We start from the raw sequence: 18,624 nt of genomic DNA, 5'->3' as shown, positions 1-18,624 counted from the left end.
TTAAACACAATTATTCTCAGATCTGTAAATAAAGCACAGAGTTTACTCTTTTAGTGGTGATATAAACATTGTTCATGTGATGTGATAACATACAAAAAATACCTTGCTAGAAGCAAAGTATGATCTGAAAAACATACCTTTCACTGAAGCATCATGTGTTACTGCCTAAAGTATGGTTTTGAGCCTAAAAATAAACTTTTTATAGCTTTGACCATAAAAGCTCCATATTTACATCTGACATGTTGACAACTGTCAGCTCAAATCTGATGAAGTTCCAAAGAAAAGTTACATTCTGCTACTGGGCAATTTTACTACAAAGTAGGTTTTGGAGCAGAAAACTGGTTCCATGCATCTGATATCATGCATCATCATCAAGCATGCTGCAGCCTGAACTCAGCCAGCTTCCCTGCTGACCAAGTACAAACCAGAGATTACCTGGCTTATGCTTCCATGATAATGGTGGCTCTTCTGTGGTAACAGAAAGAAAAAGCAGCAAGCAGATATTGTCATCAGGAGTCACTGTTTATGCATCAAATATGAAAGGGGAGGTCAATTTCCCCTTTGTTCAAAGTGGCCTTTCACAGTTGAGGCAAAGCATTTCAAGATTCATTGGAGTGTTCAAATTCCTCTAAGATTGCATATTCAGGTAAGGGTTTCTGCTAGAAAACCTAAAGCTATGCCATGGGAGGCAGGAATGTGGAAAACATGGATGGGGGAAAAGGGCAGGTAAAGGGCTACATGCCAGCTACATGCCGTGGCTGGATGCCTCCACATCCTTTCTCCCCAGTGGTGATTTACTGAGGCTTTCCATAATGGAGATGATTGCTCCTCTCCTGAACTCCCAGCAAGGTCTTAGGGAGGCTGAGGCTTTGGATTTAGAGCTGACTGAGGATCTGGGCTGGTCTGGGCTTGGCAGAACTGAGTGGTGCTGCTAGTGCCCTGAAAGACACATACTGGAAGTTGCTGAAAAAAATTTAGGATGACATAATCTCATTTATTGCCAGGCAAAAAGACCTGCCTGTGACAGGAGAGCAAACTCTGTAAGTTTTGGTTTCTTCTGCTATCATTTTTTCAGTCAACAAACAGATTTAAATGAAGCATGGATCTGAGCTAAACAAAAGCCCCAACAGTCTGATTCTCATAAATGCTTAAGGGCACTTTGTACCATTCTGTCGGCTTAAATGGGCCTTGTAGACTTAGTAAACTATTTTAGCATTCCCTGTAATGTTTCTGATATATGTATAAGGAATAAAGCAGCATTCATATGAGTAAGGGTCAAGACCTAAAATGCAATCTTTCAAGATTTCTAGACAGAGAAAACAAAAGCACTGAAAAAGTATGTCATCCCATATGATAATCCCATAGCCATGCAATCAGTCTTACCTCTTACTCTAAAAAATGCTACCACAGTTGTGGCAGTAATTAGTATGTCAAAGATAAAGTAAAATATATTAGAATGAAAAGTCAATACTATATTTTTCTGGTGCAAAGATTGGCTTGAGTTTGGCTCAATGGTTAGTTAATCTAAATATTAGCAGATTTTTGCCAAGATTTTTCTTCAAGTAAGAAGCAATAAACAATGGTAAAAGCTGTAAAGTTACCCAATCTTCTTGAATAAAGTTACTCTACATGATGGGAGAAGAAAATCCCTAGTTACAGCACTATTTTATACTTCCAGCTTTTGAAACTATGTCCTCTGCACTGGGGACACAGAGATTCTTTTCCTGGAGATCCACAAGAAAAACTCTGTTGCCACTACCATCAATATGTCATCAGTATGGTTTAACTGGAATTACAAAAATATTGACTGTCTGTGATGGACTGACCCTGGCTGGATGTCAGGTGCCCACTAAAGTTGCTCTATCATTCCCTTCTCAGCTGGACAGGAGAGAGAAAATACAACCAAAGGCTTGTTGGTCTAGGACAGGGAAAGATCACTCACCAGTTACGGACAGAACAGACTGAACTTGGGAAAAATAGTTACATTTATAAACAATCAAATCAAAGTAGGACAATGAGAAAATGAGAATAAATCTTATAATGCCTTTCTCCAACTCCTTCCTTCTTTTAGGGCTCAACTGTATTTCCAATTTTCTCTAACTTCTCGCCTCCAGTGGCACAGAGGAATGTGGAATTGAGGCTGTCTAGCATGGGGTCCCTTCCATGTGAGACAGTCCTTCACAGACACCAACCTGAGTCCTCCCGATGGGCTGTAGGTATTCAAGAACTGCTCCAGCATGAATCCATCTCACAGAGTTAAATACTTCAGGAACAAACTGCTCCAGCCTGAGTCCCTCGCAGTTTCACCAGTCTTGCCAGCAAACCTGCTGCAATGTGGGCTCCTCTTTCCACAGGGTCATGGGTCCTGCCAGGTTCTACCCTGCTCCAAAATAGGCTTCCCACTGGATCACTGCCTCCATCAGGCCTCCACTCTGGGGCTTTCCATGGGCTGCAGGTGGATCTCTGCTCCCCTGTGGACCTTCAGGGAGGACAATGAGACAGCCTGTCTCACCATGGGCTGAACCACAGGCTGCAGAGGAATCTCTGCTTCTGTGCCTGGACCACCTCCTCCCCTTTCTTCTGTGACTGTGCAGTCTACAGGGTTCTTGCTCTCACATTTCCTCACTCTGCTCTCTGGATGATGATGTACAGGCTTTGTTTCCCCCCTTCTTAAATCTATTACCCCAATTATGCTACCACCCTCACTGATGTGCTGGGCCTTAGTCCATCCTGGAGCTGGCTGGCATTGGCTCTGCTGGACACAGAGGAAGCTTCTGGGAGCTTCTCACAGAAGTCAGCCCTGCAGACACCCACCACCAAAACCTTGCCATGCAAGCCAAACACGCTGTTGGTTAAGAAATATGTCCTAAAAACTGTGCTGTCAAGAGCACCTTTGCACCACTCTAGGTTTCATCCATGTTCCTCCAGAGACGTTGTGTAACATGGGGTATTACAAGGAAAGGGATACAGAAGGAATGAAAATTCTGCACGTATTCCTTTCAGGTCTCCCAAACACAGTAAGAAAAACTTCAGGAAGTATTTAAAAGAGCTGCCAATGAATGCTGTTTGCCTCCATGGTCCCTGCAGACCTTGCAGAGAGGGATGCAACCCCATTCTGGCCCATAGACTGACACCTGCTCTGACTTGGACCCTTGAGCACCCCCTTTTGCCCATAGACTTTAAGCAGGAGCTGGGTACCATTATCTTCATCAGGCTGCTGATGACGGACACAAATCCCCTGGAACGTGAACAAATCCCAGAGAAGAGAATGAAGAGACCAGAGATTCCAACTGGATATCCAAATTCCAGTCATGTTCCCAACACAAATAAACCACAGTGGCCACTGCACAGATGTAATAATTTAAGTATAGGCTGCATAAATATAAAGGTGTGTGATTTTTATATTTGCCATTTTAAAAACCAGTGATAGCCTCACAGCGAGGAAAATGCTGCATTTTATGAGTCATTAGCCCCCTTTATGAGATATATTTTGGACTGTATATCACTGTATTGCAAGAGAAAGTATTTCAATAAGATTAATTAGCTGATGTTTGTAAAACATTTTGAATCTGGGAAGCATCATATAAATGTGAGCTATTATTATTGTTATTTATTATAAGGGAGATGCAAATCCTCTCTAACTGTTGACTAAAGCCTTGCAATTTTTATGGTCACAACTTTGTCAAAAAGATTTTTATCTTCCTAGCAGCAATGCGCTCCCAAAGATGTTGAGTCTTTAATCAACAGCTGTGATACCTCAAGCAAGTTATGAATTTTACTTGATCTACAGCAGTCGAGTTTTTTAAAGTTTATTTTAGTGATGGGGCGGGGAGAAGTGTGTCCTTTTCAAAGCATGTAACATAAGGCCAAAAGCTCCTTGGAGGAAAACCACATCCACCACAGTGAGGCTATTAAACCCACGTTCAGGCACTCAGTGAATGACCTGATTTTCATCACACGAAGGATGTAATGATTCCCACTGAACCTGCCAGGAGCTGCTCTGGGAACATGCACCCTTAACAACATCACTTATTTTCCTGTCTAGGTCTTGCTGCAGGATCCTCTGTTTAGACATGAATAGATTGTTGTTTGTAACTACCTGCTTGTTTGCTTTTAATCCTCGTCCTTCATACAGAGAGAACAGTGCAAATACCAAGGGAGCTTGAGTTATTCAACAGAGTCCCCAAAGGGAAAGGAAGCTCCTCCACAACTTCCCCAGAGCTCTGATAATTATTCCACATGGTAAGAATTCCTAAGGGAATCCCTAAGGGGAGCTGTCAGCAGCATTTTTATACTCTCTTAACCTGATGCAGACAGCAACACATGTGCAAGTCAATGACAGATAGAAACTGATTCTTCTGTCATATTCCCCCTCAGGGTGTCATCATGGGCAAAGTTTACTGGACATTGAGGCCACTTGTGTGAAGAAAAACTATTCTCTACACCAGTATTATTGAAAGAACACCTGGAAGAAGCAAAGGATGAAATTCATGGTATTCAGCCAATAGGATCACTTAGAAAGGAGTTCTGAGAAGCCCTGACTCTCCTATAGCTGATGGCAGTGTTTCACATTTTTCACATCCATACATACAACCTACTCTTGCAGTTATGCACTTGGATCAGAGAAGTTTTAAAATACTGGCTTTTTTCACAACTGAAGCATGGCATTTGCAATACTACAGGCTTGATGCAGAGTGGCTGGGAAGCCTGGCAGAAAAGGATCTTGGGACACTGGTTCACAGCAGCTGAACATGAGCCAGTGTGTGCCTGGGTGGCCAAGAAGGCCAGTGGCATCCTGATCTTTATCACCAATAGTGAGGCCAGCAGGACCAGGGTAGTGATTGTCCCCCTGTACTTGCCACTGGTGAGGCTACACTTCAAATATTGTTTTGGACCCCTCACTGCAAGAAGGATATCAAGGTGCTGAAACAAGTCCAGAGAAGGGCAACAAAGCTGGTGAAGCATCTGGAGAACAAGTCTGATGAGAGGCAGCTGAGGGAAATGAGGGTGTTTAATCTGGAGGAAAGAAGGCTCAGGAGAGAACCTATTACTCCCTACAACTGCCTGAAAGGAGGTGGTAGCCAGGTGGGGATTGGTTCCTTTTCCCAGACAGCAAGAGACAGGATGTGAGGAAATGGTCTCAAGCTGCACTTAGGGAGATTTAGATTGGATATTAGGAAAAATGTAATAACAGACAGGATTGTCAATCACTGGAACAGGCTGCTCAGGGGAGCTGTTGAATCACCAAATCTGGATGTATTTACAAGATGTGTAGATGTGGCACTTGAAGCCATGGTCTGTTGGTAGACTTGGCAGTGCTGGATTAATGGTTGGACACTAGGATCCTAAAGGTCTTTTCCAAACTAAATGATGCTATGATTATTTCCTAGGGAAGATGCTGTTATTATTGTCTAGGGAAGATGTACATCATACATGACACATGAAATCAATTTGAAATTATGAGTCACACATATACTTTCCAATCTTATCTGGGTTTTCTGCATAACAAACATTTCTGTCCAGCAATTATCTTTAAAGACATCAGTGGAGAATTTCACCAGATTATTGCTGGAACAGGTTAGACCTATACTGCGAGGGCCACATCTCTTACAAATGCCAGCCAATTCCACCATTATATCAGTAAAATACTGCATTTTAATAATAATATTTAAATCTATATTAATCACAATTACATTTATTTTTATTTATAATGATAATAAGAATATATTTTATCATTTGAGACATTCAATGTCTGGGATATGTGTGCAGCCTTCCCTTTACCTTTACAACACAAGTCCACCAGGAGGTCCATATCCCACCAACAGAACCTTTTGCAGATGCTGGTAACCTCAATCCTGACCCAAAGCTCCATGAACCCTAATACATCATCTGTCCACAGAAGAGTGCAAGTTACAGTCACATATTTACACACAGGCAGGTTATTGCACCAACTGTTTTGGGCCAAACTCTGCCAATCTCTCATATGCATGACTTTAACTCGGTGGCAGTGAAATGCATGTATAAAGTAGGGTAGTTTTGTTGCTGGTTTTATATTGAAAGAAAATAAATATTTGCAGGGTTTTTAATGAAATTCTGTAAATATGTGGATCAACCAGCCATTCCCCATGGGAGAAAAGAAGGTGGCATTGAGAGACAGAGGAGTCGCATGTGGATATTACTTGCTTCTCCCATCCCACAGCACAAACTCCTCATCCACAGGACTTCTTGAATTTCACTCAAAAATAGTACTTCAAAGCATACACACAGTAAAGGTGAACTTCAAAATTGTGTTGCCTTATTTATTTTGCCTGCATAGTTTAGTACTGGCATGTCAGGAAAGAAGCTTTTGCTTTTTTTTTTTTTTTTCAAAAATAAGCATATTTTAATTAAATCCTACAGTAAGTAATTACAATTTTACTCCAGGGCTATCAAATATTTCGTTAAAAATCAACCTAAAATAAATACTTCTACTGAAAATGTTGGTTTTCCTTAACTCCAGTTTGCCTCTATAGCCATACTGAAAGACATGAATATTTCTCTCTGACCTGTATTTAGCCGAGAGGGTTATATGTTGTTCTAAGTGTTTCCCACTAAACATTGTGACAAAGTTATGTGGATGTTGCATGGCAATTTGATGTTTCAACTGAAATTTAAAAGCTGCTGCATATGCATATCTTTATGCTTCACTAGATTGTGACACGAGAGCCCCTGTATCTCAGTATTCTATTGAATCCACAGCTACCTTAAATTTGTAGACATTGTTGTCCTTGCATAAGAATCACCCATTAAATTGGGATGATTGGAGAACTATTTTCAGGCTTTTCAGAGATTAACCAGACTTTACTTCCCACCATTGAAAATGTTTCTGCAACATGCTATGCATTGGCAATGGAATAAGATTTTGACAGGTGCAAAAAAATTGCTATGTCCCCTCAGATGTTCATTGGGTTTTTACAAGCTGAGCTCTCAGAAAGCTGCTGGGTACTGCTGTATGGGAGTAGTTACTTTGAGTGCTAGAGAAACGTTAACTAAGCAATCTGCATATACTTAACAGTAGGAACTCCAAGGGAATGGAGCTTCTCCAACATATCTCAAGGAACAGAATGTGCAGTTCCCATCCCACAAACCTGGGTGTGCAGGATAGGGGAAGATGCAGGAAGGAACTGAGCCACTGTCATCTCTTCTTCATCCCACTCACCCCATTCAAGTTCATGTTAGTTTAAGGAATGGGAATGAGTTTGGTAGAAGCAAACCTCCCTCCTGATGCTAAACTCATCTTACACAGTCAGATATTCTGTATTTAACAAACAGCCATGGAGTGACTGGAAGAAAGGTTTTCTGTGCCTTTTCTGTGCCATGCACAGCTAATTTATCTGCAAAGATAGCCAGCCTCACTGCATACAACCTTGCCAGAGGTGCACTGAAATGAGTCCGTGCACGTATTTTGTACTTCTTAGTATTGACATTCGGGTGGAAGAATGCAAGCATGTATTCTTCCAAGATAACATCTTTTGAATTTCTTTTTAAATTATAAAAATAACTTTGCTGAACATGAACAGTGTTTTCACATGATGTGTTGTGTGCTCAAAAATTTTATTGGCATCCACTGTGCTGCAGAAACGTCTTGCACTGAAGGAACCAGCTCTTTTCTCAAAAAGCTTGTGTGACACTGTGCTGAGACTGTGATCCAGGTCAGGATATCCCTTACATGCTACTGGTTATTTCCCATAAAACCTGGGCTTGCAATTCAATTTCTTGCTTTCACAGTCATGAGTCCCAGGCAGCCTGCTAGATCACACCTGCCTGAGTAACCCCTCTTTTCCCAAATCCCTCTGACCTCCAGCATCAGCACCAATGTCTGCTTTGAGTACCCAAGAACAAAAGAGGGAAAGAGCAGAGAAGAAATAGTCCTTCTGACTCCTCTCTTTTTCCCAGACCTCAGAAGGGGTCAGGAACACATACATCTTCATCAACAGCAATCCTAAAAAATTGACTGGACAAGATCCTGAGCAGCGTGATTTCAATGGATATGCATCCATTCAGGGCTTGGACAAGATAAGCAAGAAGTGATTCACCACAGGTGGACCTAACTACCCTATTGCACTCTGAACTCCAAGGGCACTGAAATAAGAGGAAATGCCACAGATGCTGGGTAGCTCTAACGCTTTATACAAATTTCAAGCCCCAGAGTTGCGTTATCAGTTGGGTTTTATGTCTGACGAGGACATGCCTCGGCAAGCATCCCAAACTCATGCTGATAAAGGTTTGCATGCATTTGTTCTATAGCTATCTATCTATCAGAAGACTTACGTGGTAATTTAATGCTTGATGGCAAGTGTCTGATAGTAAATGAAGCAATCAAAACCCACCAAATATTCTGCTAGGCAGTAAAAGGGAAGAGTTACCAGGGTCTTATGTGTCATTATCTCCCCCACTGATCCTTTGGGATTACTTTTTACCCTTTCTGTCTCCATAGCAAAAACATTGTCCTCTTCCTACTATTCACTTCATTAGATACCACTGCACCGTCACAGCAGTTGACTATAACAAAATTAGGGAAATAACCTTGTCCCCCTGAATGTCATTGAGCTAGTTCAACCTCCTTCCGCAAGCAGGATGACCTTACTTCCTATGCCTGTGATCCTAAAGCCATCAAAGTATGCAGAGACAAGTCATTGTTTTCGTTCAATGACATACCACTGGAACAAAACACCAAGAATTTGTTTGTCATAGGAAATGTCATAGAAAATGCACCTATCCATGATGAGTTAAATAGCAATTTACTCAATAAATTGCAGGGAAACCTCAAAACAAATGTAAATGGTCCTGGTGGAAAAACAAAAATCTGGAAATCACATTGCTTTTAGTTAATTCAAATTTATCAGCTTGACTGAAAAACATGTGCAAATATGTATCACTTAAGTAAATTCATCCTTCTCCACTAAAATCTATCAATCACAGAAACAATGAATATCATTGGATGACGACATTTTGAATGTTGAGTGCATTTTGTACTAATTGTAGTATTTTATTATGTCATCAAGTGAAGGAAAACTGCCAGTATTCTCAATAGCTGTATACACAATAAATGCCTGAGAGATTGTTGCCATGAGTATTATCTGTCAAGTAAATATCTGTGCCTCAATTACTGTTTCCCTTCAGCAAATATAGAATCAACCCACAGAGTGACAGTGGAAGAGCACTGCCACATTTATAGCTCTGTAACTCTGCCAGGGAATGATTTAGCCAAGTACCCATATGGTGTGAATCAACACAGCTCCAGAATTCTTCAGAATTAAACTACTTTAGACCATCCAAAAACATGGCCCATGGAAATCACCAGTAGGTCTTCCAGTCACACATGAGTGTGGGAATGTGCACTGCACTCTCAGCATTCCAACCTCTTTAACACTTAGTCTAAATTTCCCTCCATCTGATGCTTCCCATCTGATGCAGTGCCACCGCTGATAGGGAATCTCAGCATCCATGTGGAAAAAAAATATGCTATTGATAACCTAAATTCTTGAAGAAGCTTGGTATTGGATTTTGTTTTAAATCCTAATTAATAATAAAAAAGAACAGAAATCAAAATATTAATAAAATGGGAATTTTTAGCTACAAATATTATCTCCTAATTTGAAAATCAAATCTCCTCATTTTTTGGATGTGACACAGTCCTGCTTCTGTGTTTTGATTGGTTAAGACAAAAAATACTGTTGCTTTCCCATTTTCTGTAAGAAACCAACATGTAATTGAACCTCTTCCTTCTTCAGGATGTTTTTCCTGACAGTGTCATAATTTTCTTCTTCACAATTTCTCTTCTCTAAGCAGTTGGGAGTATTTCAGATTTCAGGCACTTTATATTACCTATTGTTTGAGATTCTCTTTCGGAAGTTGATTGCAGTCCATTTATTGGAAAAATGAACCAAGAAAGGAAGTGCATTCAAGAAAAAACTTCCATGTCCAGAGTTTTGCAGAGCTACAAATGCATCATCCACACAGATATATAACTTAATCCTCAGTTGTAATGATTGCAGTAGCTGGTAGTTCTGAGCCACTTTAAACTCTATCCATTTTCAAAATGTCTATGACTTTCTTCTATGTGCAATATCCTCTTTCACAAAGTCTTCAATTTTGATCAAGTTGTGTTTACGAAAAGAGAGATGGCTCCTAAAATCAGGAACCACTTTTTGAAGTAAATTCCTCTGTCTTTTATGTATGTAGGCTACAATAAACCAGCCTTAGCAGGGTTGTTTCATACTGAAATACATAGGAGAAAATGTAAAGCACTGAGAGGACATTATGAATTTCTGGTAAATTTGTTGCCCCACATGGATAAGTTTGCCAGATGGCTTTGGTCTGTCTCAGTAAAAAGTTATTTAAAATGCTAAAGAGCCATTGTTGTCTATTTCAGTGGTTTTCTGCCGTGTTATAATTAATGACTTTCTATGCTGATTCATTTTTTCTGTATTCATTAAAATGATACAATCAAGTCATTTGGGCAAAATATTTAATAAAGTTTTTTGAAAGGGAATATAGTCTTTAATTTTCATGCTATTGAATAATTACAGAGAAAAAAAATCAAATAAGAGCTTGTTTACATGAAAAATTAGAACAGCTATTTCATTTTAAATTCATGTCCTTGCTTAAGCTTAAATAACTCTCAAAAAGGCCTAATTTAGGGATTGAGTAGAACAATGAACTTATGCCTCTGTAATTTGGTTTATACACAGGACCTAAATTGCCTCCATTTCTTTTGTCAATTTTAGTGAAATGCTATTACAAATAGGGAATTTTCTAGGCATTTGCTCCCAGCTATGTGCAGGCCCATCCCATCACCATTTTATCAGTCCTATCCTTACACACTGTGCCTTTGTATAAATGTGTGAGCACACACACAGCCCCTCCTATTGCCTCAGATGCCTGATGTGCACTTTATGTATCTGACTGTTGCTAGTTATTGGGGCACCATGCTGTGGCAGCTAATTAATTTTTTCCTGGTTGAGGGATTGTGGGGTCTTCTCCAGCAGCAGGTTTTGTGCTAACCTAGGTTATGCTAACACCATACAAAACTCGATGAAAGATTCGGTCACTGTATTTCAAGTACTTCAATAATACTTTGGAATACCTTTGCACATTCTTTCTCCCTTTAATGTATTTAAATTTCTGTCCTGAATGATTCAAGAGCAACCTCTGAATTCAATTGTATCCTTTCAATTGTTTCCCAGTATATTTCCAACCCTGCTTGAGGTCAACTTCAAATAATGGGCCAACAAAATCCTTATGAAATTCAACAAGGACAAACACAATGTGGTTCTCCTGGGAGGAAGAAATCCTTGCAACAAGGTAGTCTGGGAAGTGGCTCTGCACAGGAGGTCCTGGGCACACCAGTGGGTCAGCCCAGGCCAGCAGTGAGCCTTGGCTGCAGTGGAGGCCAGCAGTGCCCTGGGCTCCATCGGCAGCAGCACAGCCAGAAGACCGTGGAAAGGGATTCTTCCCTGTGCCCAGCAGCTGTTAGACCACATCTGGAGCCCAGTGACCAGTTTGGGGCTCCACAGTGCAGGAAAGGCATCGACAAACTGGAGCAAGCCCAGGGCAGGGACGCTGTGGTGAGCAGGGATGGAGCACCTGCCCAGAGAGGACAAGTTGTGAGGGGCTGGGGCTTGCTCACCCAGAGGGAAATGTCTCTGAGGACAGCACCAGTGAGGAGCTTGTCAAGGACATGGAGGCAAGCTTCTCCCAGCAGCATGTGTCTGGAGGATGAGAGGCGAAGGACATTAAGTGAAACCATAGAAGTTCAGAACAGAAAGAAAATATATTTCCAGTGAGGACAACCAAAGAGAGGATCCAGGTTGCCATAGGCGATCTACAGTCTCTCTCCCTGGAGGTTTTGAAGTGCACACTCTGGGTACAGTCCAGAGCAATGCATTCTGAACTTTTGAGCATGGGGTTGGATTAGAGGCCTCCTGAGGCCCCTTCCAGTCCAAATTACCCTGTAATCCAACATGGCCCAGAGAGGAATTAATTTATGCAATATATTTGCTTTGTGATTAGGGCAATATGAAATGTCACCGATGTTCTTCTGCCCCTCAAGTCATGTACTGCTTCAAATAGTGCAGGCATGTCACAAGCAAGTCTTGGAAATAAGCTGAAAAAATTCTTCCATTTTTTTTTTCTTTTTTTTTTTTGACTCTGAAAGTTATGAAACGTGAGAAAAAGATGAAATAATGCATTGCTAAAACCAGAATAATTTGCAGCAGCATTCGATCAGATAGTTTAGAGGAAATAAAGCCCTAGTATTAGATTATGCTAAATATAAGGAGCCAAACTAAGTCTGGATGTAACTCTTCAGGGTTTTGATTCAATAACTTGATACCTGAGTGGAATATGAAAATACTTTTGGGTTTTTCACATAGCTAATGCTCTGATGGCCTGGAAAAGGGATTAGAAATTCAAAGACACAAGGAGAATTGTGTCAGAGCAAGAATTTGGCTGTAGGGAAGCCTCAAAGCATCTCATAGATGCTTTCACTGCCTATGACTAAATGTCTCCCCCAAACAGAAAGAGCAGAGAGGGCATTGAATTAACTATAAATTATTAGGACTATTAACTATCTGACTTGGATTTTTAGATTGAAAATTTCAGACCAGTCAAAAAGTGAATTATTAGTTATTAACTATTATTAATTATTATGCATTATTAGCATCCTACAATGCTACTATTAATTATTATCTTCTGAACTTTAGATATCTTTTACCAGAATCTAGCAAAAGTTCTGAATCTCCACATCATTGAGAAGGCATGTAAACTGAGCTATGTAATTATACTATAAAATCATCTCTATACTTCCTTAGCAAAGAAATCATTCAGTGTAAGCTATTGGAAGCAGAGATCCTTTCCTGTTAGTACCACTAGCATTCCTACTACTTAGCAAAAATATTAAAACAAATATAAAAGTACCTTGGCCTGAAGTGAGGAAAAAAAATTATATGTAACAAAAAGCAATCTTCTCAGGTTCTTGACACGTCAAAAATAGTTAATTGCTCAGCAGTCCCAGCCCTAACTTCTAATGGGATAAATCTAAAACCTTTGTCAATTAATTAACTTATCCCTGAATCTCAAATTAAGAAATCAAATAAAGATAAACATGTAATTTTCTTTTCTTCCATGCTTCAGTTCCCAAAAGTAATGCAAGAACATTTTCTATGAACAGCCTCAATGATGCAAATGATGCAAAATGTACAGTAGATAAATACAGACAGAAATAAACCTCTGAAAAGTTGTTCTCTATTTGTCTAGAAGAAGAAAAGAGGAAGTGTTGCAGTACAGAGGTGTTCAAAAGTAGGTGAATAAGACTCTGCCTCTGAAGACTGACTGCAAAATTCTCAGTGAAGTTACTTCTGCACAGAAAAGGAAGCAATTACAGAGGGCACTCTCCAGTGCCTGCTTAATAAAATGTCAAATGGGGCTCTTCCTTCTCTTCAATTCTAACAGCTGGGCATGGCAGTCAAAGGGATTTTTATAGTTGGTGGAGCTCTGTCCAGCCTGTAGCTCTGTGCTTGGGATCTTCGGTCCAAAGATGCTATTACTTGGACTCCTGATCCTGGGACTTTCTCTTTTACACAAATGCATCTTGGTAATTCCACATTTCAAGGAAAGAGAGAGTTTTTAGTCCCATTTTTTGGTCAAACTGGTGTCAGAGATACAAATTTAGGCTGAGAAAGGTGGTGTCTTTCTATCACCTTGAGTTCAGCACTGGAGCTCCAGACTGATGTTGGGGAAAGCAATTTTGGATGGGTTCCTCTTGTGTAATTCTGAACTGGTTCCTGTGAGTAACTCTGCCTGGTTTTTCACTTCAGTGGAGGGGTCTTCATTTACCACTATGCAGCACAGTGCATAGGAGTTGAGGACTTCACTTCAGGACCTGACAATCAGATACCCAAAAAGCTGCATCTCGGCAAGTGACTCTTTACTGGTCACGTCCATGCTGGCAAGAAATCTATATCCTCCCAGTGAATTCTGTTCCTAAAACATAAGGGTCCTAATTTGGCACTGGGGAGTTCAAATGTTGTGATTCTTTTTTTCCTAAGACAAAAAGAAAGATTGTGGAAAGGAAAATTATGGAGGAAAAGTACTTGTTTATGAATTAATAGATAATCAAACAGAATGGGTTTGAATGTGAAAATCCAGCTATAATAAATAAATTCTTAATCTACCTAATTTTAACAAGATGATGGTAGGTTTTATAGGTTTCTTTTGTCTTCAGGGAGCCCATTTGCCATTTCTTCTGCACACCAGAAGCCTCCATCAACCAGTGGTTGATCTTGAGATATCTATCTCAGGGAAAACCCCTGTTGCAATTTAAGTCATTCTCTTGTTTAACACACAGATGACAAATCTGAAGGTGAGACTCCTTTATTTCTCAGTGTAAGGTAAGGATGTAACTAATTCATGTCAGCAGTCACTATATAAAACAGAAATTATTTCAGATTCTTTTAGGAATTCTCTAAGCCTAAGCCTATCAGCCCAGCAAGGTATTTGGACATCTCAGCTTAAAGCATATGAGCTACCCTAGGATTTCATGTGATTAAGATAAAACTTGAGTTCATTTACTGAATCAGTTTGGCATGAAACACTAATCCTTCTCTTGCCTCCCTGTGACATGTATTACTGTAGATGGCAGGTACTCCAGTTTCATAACTGGGCACAGAATTTCAACAGTAGTTGTGGTTTTCAGAGAAATAGCATTAAAAATTATGCCCAGGAACAGCTTTACCTGTAATTGCATTTTAAAAGGTGACATACAAATTATGCATACAAATTATAGGATTTCTACCTAGTGTTAAATTGTACATGCATTATATGTTTGTAGAAGAGATCATACTTTCTAGGTATTCAACAATGACTCACATTAAAATCCCTGCTACCCTGTATGAACAGACTCCCTCAAGTTTTCTAATGAGAGAGCTTCAGTTTATGGCTGAAATGATTCCTAAGGTCCCACTATTTTGACAGGTCCCATAGACTACAGCCCTACTACAATTTTTCTCTGTGTTTTCTTTTTTGTTTTGTGTTTTAGGGTTTTTTGTTTCATTTGTTTGTTGGGGTTTGTTTGTTTATTTTGTTGGGTTTTTTTCCTTTGGTTGTTTTGGGTTTTTTGCAAGGGGGGGTTGGGGTTTTTTTTGTGGTTTTTTAGGGCCTGGGGTTTTTTTGGTTTTTTGTTTGTTTGGGTTTTTTGTTCCAATTATGTCCCAAGACACAATACTGCAGTGATACCTACAGAAAGAAGTTCTGATGATAGACACAATGGACACAGCTTGTGTGTTTCTTCAGGCACAGCATGTCTGGGGAGCTGGGCTGATATCTAAAAGATGAATGAAGCTGCAACCAGGGAGACTGCTGCTTCCCCTCCTGGCCTAGGGGTCAGACAGGCTCTTCTCGATGCTCAGGCTGGGACAGGCCAGGTAAACAAAGGTGCAGTTAAGCAGGGAGACATTTTGTGCAGGGGGTGGGTGGTCCTCACTTATCTCCATATTTAGACATCCATTTCTACACAAAATGGGTTTTGGCTGTAGCCTGTGTCTGCATGAGGATGTGATGCACAGGATATTTTTGATGTCATTAATGATTAGATTTGCTTGTGTCAGCTTACACCAATGTACTTGCCCCACGTTGTTAGAAATCTGGAATATGTGCCAAGATTCTCCATGTGTAAAGTTTTTCTGTTATGTTTATCATAGGAAAAGGCAAGCTGCCCCTGACAGGTACACCTCACTGTATGTTGGGATAGCAACCTCCAGTCCCTATGAACAATCTGTTTTAATGCAAAAACTGAATCTGGCCCAAGATCTGTTCCCATGCCTTCTCTTGGGATATTGTTTTGCCAGCCCTGCTACCCTTTTTGCCCATGGCCCCGTGCCATGTCTTCACAAGGCCAAAAGGAAGCACCTTCATCACATAACCAAAACAGCAAGGCTGGCAGGTGCCAGCTCAGCACTGCTCTCTATGGCCAGTACTGTGTGGTGGTGGTGACGTCCCTTCCTCTGGCTGGAAACACAACACTTATGTAATGACAGTACATGGCTGAGGTCTGGGGACCTCTCTGTCACATGGGGAATGATGACCATTCTGCCCACATGATGGAAACACATCCTGGCCTGTGATGACAAGGGGCTGGACTTTTCCCCTAGGAAAACTCATCCAACCTGCTCCAGTTGAAATATGCCTACCAATGATGCACATCCTGATGCATTTTTTATTATTTTGTCAGCTCCTTCCAAGCCACTGCTTATCACATACTCTGTGTGTCTCTGGGGGCTTGATCCTGCACTCAAAAGCCCATTTTTATGCTAAAATCCTTGTCTAGTCACATGAGAATCAAGCACATGGTGTGAATGAGATCAGGTTGTTCAGAGAGCAGAATGACCAAATCCTACAGAATCATATGCCCAAGCCTCCCTTTCCAGCCTTCTTTCTCCACAGAAAGGAGGATGCATATTTGCACTGCAATTCAATGGGCACTTCTTTTCTTGAATGGATTCAGCTCTTAGACAGAATTCAGCACAGACCACAAGCTTCATACCATTCCCTTAACAAGTCCACACACTTAATTGGAGAGTTTAAAGGATCAAGCAACTGAAGCAAATTTATTGAAGCGAAAGCACAGAAATTTCAATTAATGATGGTTGGCGTCACACAAATTGCTCCTTTTATGAAATACACCCTAAAAAGTGTCTTCAAAGGAATTATTTGACAGTTTCATTAATACATTTCTATGATTATAGCTCCCAGACTTATCTCTCAACCTTTTTTCTTTCCATTCACAACAAAAAATTTTAAAAGGTTGTAGGGCTTTTATTTTTTGCAGAGGAGTAGAGTTTATATCTGAGAGTTTGTTTTGACAGAATAAAAATCAGGGTAAGCCTAGTAAACAGTACAAAAGAGCCTTGGTTTTTCTTCATAGAAGGAGAGGAGGCTCCACTTGCAAAAAAGTGGCAATTATACGCCGCTGGATACACCATGCCATATACATCTCCTTGTCAGATACGAGTAAGTACTTCTTCATGCACAAGAAATTCTTAAAACATTCACTTTTAGTGAAAGAAAATAATTGTTCTTCCAAAGCAGGTGGGTTGTGGTAGCCTAAAGTAATGTACAAAGCAGAAAATGCCTCAGTATTTTGTTATTCAATGCATGTGCACTGTTCAATATAGAATTATAGAATATCTCATATGTACTAAGCACATAAATATTTATTATAGTTTTTTAATTGTGCTTTTACTGCCTGGTTCACTGACACAGGGCTTAGAAACTGTCTCTCTTTCCCAGTTTTGCATTTAATAAAATGTACGCCAAAGTCCAATTCTCAGATCAAATAGTACTGAGTGAACCGAGATGTACAGACACTTATGTCTGGCTCTCTGTGCACTACATAAAATTGCCAAAGTGTATTTACAAGACAGAAAGAGAGCATCTCGGAGGAACTAACACGCCTTCTAACAACACTGCAGATTTGTTTCAAGTTGAAACATTTCTTGCTGGCTACTTCTTCTAGAACTGTAAATACAAACAAACATGTTTAGTAATGACAAATGTTGCCTTCCACATACCAATCATATCTGTTCTTATTTACAGCAATCTCTACCAAAAAAAAAAAAAAAAAAAAAAGCCCACAAACCACTGCAGCTATATAGACACTTATCATTTTTAAGACTTGGAGTAAAGCCAGTCACTTGAATTGTGGAGATGTCCATTCCAAGTATATTTTCTGTAGTGATCATTGCTGACTTGTCATCAAAATCTAATGGCCTTCTCCAGTTTCTTTACTACTGAAAAATAATTTTATTTTTCAGTATTTAAGCTCTTCCTTCTATAAGCTTTTTGTTCACAATATTATTTAACTTGTTCTCCTAAATAAGTCTGGAGGAACCTTTGCTCAAAATCACAATGCCAATATTATCTCCTTTAGCTGGAGTATGTGCTTTCAGACTGAGTCAAATTCCCAAGTTTTCACGGCACATTGAACTGTAAGTCCTTAATTAATCTATTCAACGGCAAGTGAAAAAAGAACTTTAATGCAATCCACTCTGACACATATTCAGAGAATAGTGTGCACTCAGCTCAGAACTGGTCTGAAAAGGGAACCAGCAGTTTCCAATCGTTACACCTGAGTCCAACAGTTCATGATTAATGGTAAATTGCAAAAAGGCCTCTGCTTTGCATCCGCAAAATGACAGCAAGTAGGGAGGTGTCCAGGCATCTGACCATCACTGCAGCATCACGAATACCTGCCTTTACAAACAAGTTAGAAATCACTGAGCATTGAAATCCTCAAAATTCAGTGAACAAGAAAAAGGATGAGAAAATGGAAGCAGTCACTGTGGCCCTGACACTTGGGATCCATATGAATGTTTAAAAATGAGAGGCTTACATTTGCTGTAAGGCAGACTCGTGCATAGAAATTGCTATTTGCCAAATGCAATAAATAGATCTTCAGCCTCTGCCTTCATTTTCTTTTAAATTAATGGAATGTTTCAAGAGAAAAAGAAGTAAAGACTTAGGGGCAGAATATATACACTGCATTCAGAATGCCCTTAAAAACTGAGATATATATAATCCAAAATC

This window comes from Lonchura striata, chromosome 1A (genome assembly GCF_050655825.1).
Source record: "Lonchura striata isolate lonStrDom1 chromosome 1A, ASM5065582v1, whole genome shotgun sequence".
NCBI classification, from domain to species: Eukaryota; Metazoa; Chordata; class Aves; order Passeriformes; family Estrildidae; genus Lonchura; species Lonchura striata.
The sequence above is the reverse complement of the archived record's forward strand: the minus strand, read 5'-3'. Positions refer to the sequence as shown.